Here is a 7,962-nt window from a genome sequence, read left to right on the forward strand (position 1 = left end):
TAATAATTAATTCTAATTAACCCTCAACCTTCATCAAGCTAAGGAGGCATTTTGTATGGAGCAGAGCCAAGCCTCCCTGGTGTGTCTCTGCCTCCTGGGGGCTCACTTATAAATGTCCACCTGGCTCATCTCCATCAGCTTTTTCTGCTGCAGGAACCTCTCACAGAAAAAGGCAGAGTAGAAAGCAAAGGCAAACTTCAGCCTCACTTGTTTTTTAGTGTTTCTTTAGAAGATTGTCTCTAATACACAGCTGGTGCAATGCATGAACTGGGAGCCAGGAACCCGAGGCACAGGCAGAGCAGGCTGCTGGGCAAATCACGTTTGGCAGCCAGCACGACAAGGAGGTGCAGTCCCTGCCATGCCAGGCTCCCTGTGCTCTGTGCCTGCCACAGCCCAGACTGACAGCACTAATAGCTAAAGGAACCCAACATTTTCTGTCTTTAAGACCTCATTTGATCACTTCTGCCTGTCCCAAGTCGTTTGGGATGACATTTCCCACAAAGACTGTCTCAGACTTGGGATTTTTCTTCCAGCCACGCAGGAAGAGTTTATTTGCTCAATGCAAAAACACTGTTTTGTCAACATTTTTAAACAACTGTTAAGTCTAAAAGCTTTTATATCCATCTGCTTTTGAGCACAGACTGAAAATTATCAAGCTGTCAGGAATGTTTCTTATTTAGCCCTATAAAATCTTTCAAATTTGGCAGTGTTAAGCCTCTATAAAGCTGCAGCTTGCCCATGCTCTGAACTGACAGGTTAGAATCTGGCAGCTCAGCCTCCTGAAGTTACCATCTGCCCTGATCATTCCACAATCCAAGACTGAGCAGCACTTCCTTCACAGTTGCTGCTTTCAGTGCCTATCAAGCTGGACAAAGGAAAGCAGACAGGATTCATGTATTTTTATACTCATATCAAAGTTCTGGCAGTTTCTAAACAGGAGAAAAAGTGCAAGTCCTTTCAGAAACAGACTTCATGAACCATAAATCAGAGTACAAAGCTAACTTTCTCTACTGCATCTTCCTACTGCTTTGTACATTCAAATTGCTTGAAATTCCTCCAAGGACCAGCTGTTACTTGTTCTCCTGCCCTTATGGAATGGACACCAACTCACAAGGCTGTAATTCAACAATTAAATTCTAAAATATCTATTTTAAGTGTCTTTGGTACACAGACACCAGAGCTTTGAAAGCATGAGAGTGTTCCACATCAAAAAGAGCAATAGTCAGTCTTTTTATTTCAATGCATGCAATTAAACCCAGTTACATGCACACATAGTTTCATGCACAGAGTTACTGATGAAAATAACATACATTCCTGATTACACAATTATTTCAATTGACTCTTTTCAGCTCATGCTTGCATTGTTCAGCAAGTTTGATGGCTTAGTACCACTTTAGAATAACATTCTATATCATTTGTAACTACCTTTACTGGGGAGAAAAGGAAGGTATAGGCCAGATATTTAAATTCTTGTATTTAATAGGAGTTAGGAAAGTATTACTTGCTAGTTATTCACCTGACCTCCTTTCTCCCAGAGCTGTTTAGTGTCCACTAGACTGTGGTGTGCCCAGATAGCTTCTAGGTTCTGTAAACTCAATAACAGGCTGGAGATTTTTCCCCTCCTAACTTTCAAAAGGGTGTTAACGATGAATAATTTGCAAGTTCCTTCTTGTTTGATCACATATGCTGACAAAATTAGCAAGGTCTCACTGTGTAAAATGGAATACAGCACTTCACCATTCCAGAGCAAGCCTTCAGGAAATGCAGTATTTAAATAAGAGTTCTGTTTTTTTTATTTTAACTCAAGTCTCAAATGTGTCTTCTTTGCACTCTCAATATGGCTAGTCACATCCTGTCCTCAGACACCTCTGAGAATATGGTTTTCAGTTTCAGAAAGAAAAAGACAGCAGAGATGAATAATAAAAAGTACATCCAAATCTTTCTCGAAAGAAAGGACAAAACCTAAACTGAAAGCCTGGGTTTCAGATGTAGAATCTATTGATTTTTAGTAGAGACTGTGAGTCCCTCATTGCTTCTTACTGCTACAGCATTCCTCTATAGTCAATAGTGAATCCAGGTAGAATACACAGAGAAAACCCCAATAAGTAATTTTTCAAGTCAGCTGTTCTTGTGACTTTCCTGCTGGAACCAAATCCTTCCACTCCTTAGAAATGAGAGCTCAGTGGTTCCACATCTGCCCCTCCAGGCAGCAGTTATCTGCCACCAGGAAAACATAATTGAGCAGAGTTTGAGGAACATCTGCTCATGAAAGAAACATCTACCTCAGCTAATCCAAATGCTTCAATAAAATGTTTCAAGGTTACCATCTGTGGGCTCTGAATAAATTGGATTTTCTGTCACACATCTTCCCTCTCCCACAAGGATTTAGGAGCACATGAAATCTATCCCACCTACACTCTGAGTCAGCATCCAGAACTGAAAGGTTCTCTTTGCATCATTCTATGTGTACTATTAAACATGTCTTTATGTCTTGACAAAAGATCTAGAGCTTTTAACAACACTTACTCATATCTGTTCAGAACAGGAAAGAGCCCAGGGAATGGATAAGGTTTAACAGTCAGCACAAAGCACTTTTTGGCCTCTGCTTTGACCAGACCTGGGAATAGTTTGAATTCATTGTTGTCCACTGAAGACAAATTCCCCACTGTTCTTTTGTACTCAGAAGCTAAACCCATGATCCAATATCCATAATATTTAAAATTAATCTAAGACTCTTCTATCCTTCCCCATGACAATTTTTCCAAAGGAGAATCAGCAAGTGCAGATTAAATGTTCCTCCATCACTAAGAGCCATGGTAAGTCTGCTGGAAGCTGCAGAAGAACAAAGACAAATGCAAGCACAGATTCCTGCAGCATGCCTGGCTGCACTGATGGTAAGAGCACTTTGGTGACCCGTACATATGGAGAAGCTTCACACTCCTGATTTGTCTTTTCTGAAAATAAAAAAAAAAGTGATAAGAGGCCAAAGCCCTGAAATGTTCTGAACATATCTCAGCTTGATCATTTCTGGATTGGAGCTCAAGAAATGCCAAGTTTGGCATGGCAACTGACAAGTTCTGTGGCCTCTGACAAGTCAATCCACTTTTGCAGCTTTGTCTCACTCACAGCCCTTTTTTTAACTGTGTTCATCAGACAGAACTTGTCTTTTAATATGCCTGTATAAAATGTCCCAATAAAGTCAGGCCATCAGCAAGCTCTAACACAAGCTTGAGCCTTAAGGCATTCTGACACTCTTTTTATTGAGACAAATTCATTTTTACTTTGAGAGTACTGGAAGACTGCTGAGACTCATTGAACTGCAAGAAAATGCAAACTTGCTTTAGTGAGAAACACCTGAAGTTTTATGAGCTGAGTATAGAGTGAAAAGAATTCCCCCAGCTACAGCGAGTTGTAAAATTAAATGTTTCTTTCATTTGTACATATGCTTAAGTGTGTTGTCTGTTAGTTGTTGCAGTTTAAACTGCTTCATAAAATAACAAATTATTTTTATTATCCCCTTGGAATGTTCCATAATTATTCTATAAAGGCAAAAAGTATTTATCAATCCTATGTAATTACTTTTAGTGCAAAGATGTATTGGTGAAAATTAAGATATAACTATTCAGAGAACATATTTCTTTTATTCCCTTACTATCACACTTACAGAGCAATCATACATAGACTAAACAAGTACATTTGAAGAATGGATACTTGGATAGGTTATCACAGGTAACTCATGTTTTCATGTCAAAAATCCTTAGGCTTTTATTGGATCTCTGTCCAAATCTTCCTGAAGAAAAAGTGCTGCTTTGTCAGTTTTAAAGGTCAGAATTTGAGGCAAATAAATTAAATTAGCATGTCCTACCCTGGCCATCCCAGTCTCATGCCCTGGACAATATGGAAAATCCCCTTCTGCTTTTTAGGCAATACATTTGCACAAAACATTAAGTCTGCTTGCCAAATTTCATTTGCAAATCAGTGCCTTCAGCTGACATAATGAAAAACCTATATATTAAGAATATGTGTATACTTCTGTACACACACTCTTCCCTACAATTTCCACTCCTGGTTCTGACTGATTGAACACCCAAAGACCAAAGGATTCCATTATAGTCTTTCTCTGGGTTTTCCATTAATTATTTTATTACTTCATAAGTTCAGGGCAAACCTTGGGAGCATTTGAGATGAAGGAAGAAAGCATCTAGCAAGAATATTGGGGAGATACACCCCACCATGTCTGCAGCAAGCATGACTTTCAGCCAGGAATTACTGCTGATAGCACAGGATGTCCCAAACAGCTCATTATGGAATTTCAAAGAGCTCACTGTCCATCAACTCTAATGTTTGCAGCATAAGGCAACACTTGGAGGACTGGCCCTAAGATTCCTACTCAAGGTCAAACAGGATTTCTAAGAAGTCAGCTCAGATCTCCTCTGATCCCAGGATCACAAGTCTTGGTCTTAATAAGATGGCACTTCTAAAAAATTTGACTGTCGAGGAATAACTTCTCAACAGTTAGGAAGGCATCTAATTAAAACTCTTGAAATATTTTAGAAATACCATGGGCAAGGAGCCTTTGAACCATAAGCCCAGACCTCATGCAGTCAGGAGAAAAAATATACTGCAGAGAACCAATTAAAGTGTTGAAAACCATTATCTGAAGAATCTCTCCCTGAGGTTTACAGACACCCCAGGGCAGGAGTCTCATTCCATCTACCCTTCCCTGCTACTAGGAAAATGAGGGCACAAAGAAAGCATGCCTGTAGTCTGCAGCAAACACAGGGGGAACAAGCAGCATAATCAGTCCCACAATTTCAGTGCCAGGAACATTCAAGTTCATTTTGCTTAACTGGCAGAAACCAGCATTGACTCAAAAAAGTAGATTTGAGCATTAGGTTTGATTTCCACTGAAAGGGGCAAGGTGGTAGTGAATGAAAAAGCTGAGAAGCAGCACAGGTGGAAAACACAAATAAGGAAGTATTTTATCTCTGTGTCTACCCACTACCTTCAAATAACACAGTGCAGGGCACTTCAAAGTGTTAGCCATGGTCACACAGGTGAGGAAACTTCATCAGGCACCATTGATCTTTTCCCTTAAGGCTTAGAACTCATGGGCATCTTCATCATTTGCTCTGCTCCTTCCTTCTCTTCCTTCTGGGAGCATGAGCAGCAATGCAAAAATCCCTGTGCCTCTCTGCCAGTGCAATGCTGTTCTTGCTTTTATAAAAAAACAGCCAATAAATGTCAGCATAAGAGAGCAAGTCCTCAGTGAATTGGTGACTTTTAGCAAATGCTTGTGATGTATAGATTCATGTATCTAATTTGAAACAGCTTCATGCCTCACTGGGAGAGCATTACCTGTAGAAGACAAAGCAAAAAAATCTCACTCTCCACATAATGATGGTCTGGAGTTTTATCTTTTGTGTTTTCCAGATTGTGTACTGCATTAGTGTGTAACTCTGAACTTCATATAAAGTGTTAGCAAGTTCTCCTCACAGCTCAGCCACACAAAACAACCCTTTTCCAGCCCCAGAACCAAGGACATCACTGCAGCTTCAGGCCCAAAAGGTGGAAACAGCAGGGAATTGAGGAGAGCAAACTGGTAAGATGGGACTGCACAACCTGGAGCTGTAATTGGAAAATTAGCCCCAATATGGAAATGGACCAAAACTTATAAAAGTGTGAAAATGTGTGACCCATAAAAGTGTGAAAACATGTGATCCATCATTTGTCTTGGGTGTAGCCTCGGCCGGGCTCTTGCACTGCCCAAGGTGAATCCTTTGAAGGCCTTTTAATAAATCCCTACTTTATTCCTTTAACTCTGTCCAGCCTCTGTTCTAGGCAGCCTCTCAAGGCATCAATACTCCAAGTCAGATTCCAGCTCCAAATAAAAAGGCAAGCTGCAGTTCCCTCAGAAACCAGAACCTTGGCACCCTCACCATGCCCCGGGGCCTGAAGCTGCTCAGACACAGCCCCTGGCTGCTGGCTTGCAAACATTCCTGGCAAGGTCAGCACCTTGCTCTGCTCACCATTCCTGTACCAGCTCAGCATTCCTCAGCTTTTCTTTTGGTCAGTTATAACAAAAGCAAAACCCCTCAGCTGCAGCAGGAGTTTCCAGACCACTTTACAGAATAAATCTGAAGATTTTCAAAGCCTGAAGCTGTTTCAGAGCTGACTCAGAGTTCACTAGTAAAGGTAATTCAACAAGATATGACAATCTTGACCAGGATAGTTTTATAGCTTAATTATTTTTTATCTATTTATTATTTCTTCTCCTCCTAGCAACAGCAGCAAGGATGATTTTTGGTTTTTGATAGGCAATAGGCATATTTCAGTGCCTTCTGCTTTCTCATTAGTGACCAAATTCTTTGCCACTCAGAAATTCAATTACTATTAGAAGCACGATTTAGTATTTAGACCAAAATCTAAAAAGTAAAAAAAACAGCTAGAATCAATAGGCTTATAGCAAAAGTAAAGTCCCTTTCCCATGCAGTCAAAAAGGCATTCAAGGGGAATAAAAAGTCTGACTTATATTAGAACTTGCAAGAGATGTATCTTCAGCAGTAGCTAGTTAGAGGCTGATTTAGCCAAGTCAGTGTTCTTTCATTTCTAAAATAGAAAGTAGCTGTAAGTGACCAAATGGGACTCTGCCATTAGTACAGTATTAATATTTTTAAAATGCTAGCTAGGAAAGGCGTTGGAGAGAAGTGATAAAATCCAAACCATGACTCAGTTTTTCAACTGTTGAGAGATATATCTCTCAGAAACAACCAACACTTTCAGAGCTTCCTCAAAAGTCAGGATGTAGGATCCACTTCACACATCCTTCCCCACATTCAAAAGCTTCATTTTAGTTTCATACCATCACAATGAGAAGTCAAACTTACATTATCTGACTCTATTTGTTAGAACATCATTGTCCAACAGCTTTGAGATTGCTAAAAAGGCCCAGAACAGTAAGAACAGACTGCACCAGGTAGAACATTTTGCAATTTTAATGATGAACCTACTTGTGCATAAATACTTTACTCTCAGCTTTAGTCCAACGAGACTATTCAGATGGTACATTAAATGCTTTCATTTTCATCTATAGTTAAAAAGTGGAGGACCATTGCTACAAACTGAAAAACATTCAACCACTTTGTTCTTCATTTACTTGTACTTTAAATGATGCCTCTTCTGCCTCTGAATCTCCATGCCAACAATCACAGATCACTGGGAGGTAGGAGGGGGTGTGAATTGTTAGAGCAGAGCAAAGTGAGGACTGAACCTACTTGTCTCAGCAGCTCTAGCAGCTCCTTTTGCCTCCTGAGCTACAAACTCTAGACCTGACTTTTCTCTCTTCAAGGTGGTGTTTATAAACAGCCTACCCCTTACAGTGCTATCAGCTTCCCATATGCTGGTTTTGACTTTACCATTCTTATCTTCCAATTTCTTCTGAGATTTTAGGGTAGCAGGGGTTTCACACATCAGATATCATCCTGTTTTACATCTTTCCCCTCCTTCCTCCCCTGCTACTGTGGGATATGCCAGGGCTCTTGACTTGCTTTGGAATCTGTTAGTGTCAAAATAAGGGAGAACTAAACAATTAAATAATATAAATAAACCAGTAAAGACAATTTTACTTTGTTGCTCCAAGAAAGGTTTATACCAAAATTTACCATTGCTCCCCATCCTTTTTTGTCAGAAGAAAAAGCACCTGCATGACAGGCACAGTTCTGTCTCCTCAGGAAGGCTGACAACAGCTTGTTAAAATTAACCTGAAATAATATCACATTGTGTTAAGCATTAAGGCAGGGAGCCCCCAAAGACAAATTCTAAAACAAGGCTATGGATGAATGGTCACATATTGTACTTGATGGTTTTTCCTTCATAATAAAACTTTCCAGCTTATCCTTCCTTTTCAACAGTTCTGAAGGATGTCATGCATCTTATCTCAGACATTTGGAGCAATACATTGCA

This window comes from Lonchura striata, chromosome 10 (assembly GCF_046129695.1).
Source record: "Lonchura striata isolate bLonStr1 chromosome 10, bLonStr1.mat, whole genome shotgun sequence".
NCBI classification, from domain to species: Eukaryota; Metazoa; Chordata; class Aves; order Passeriformes; family Estrildidae; genus Lonchura; species Lonchura striata.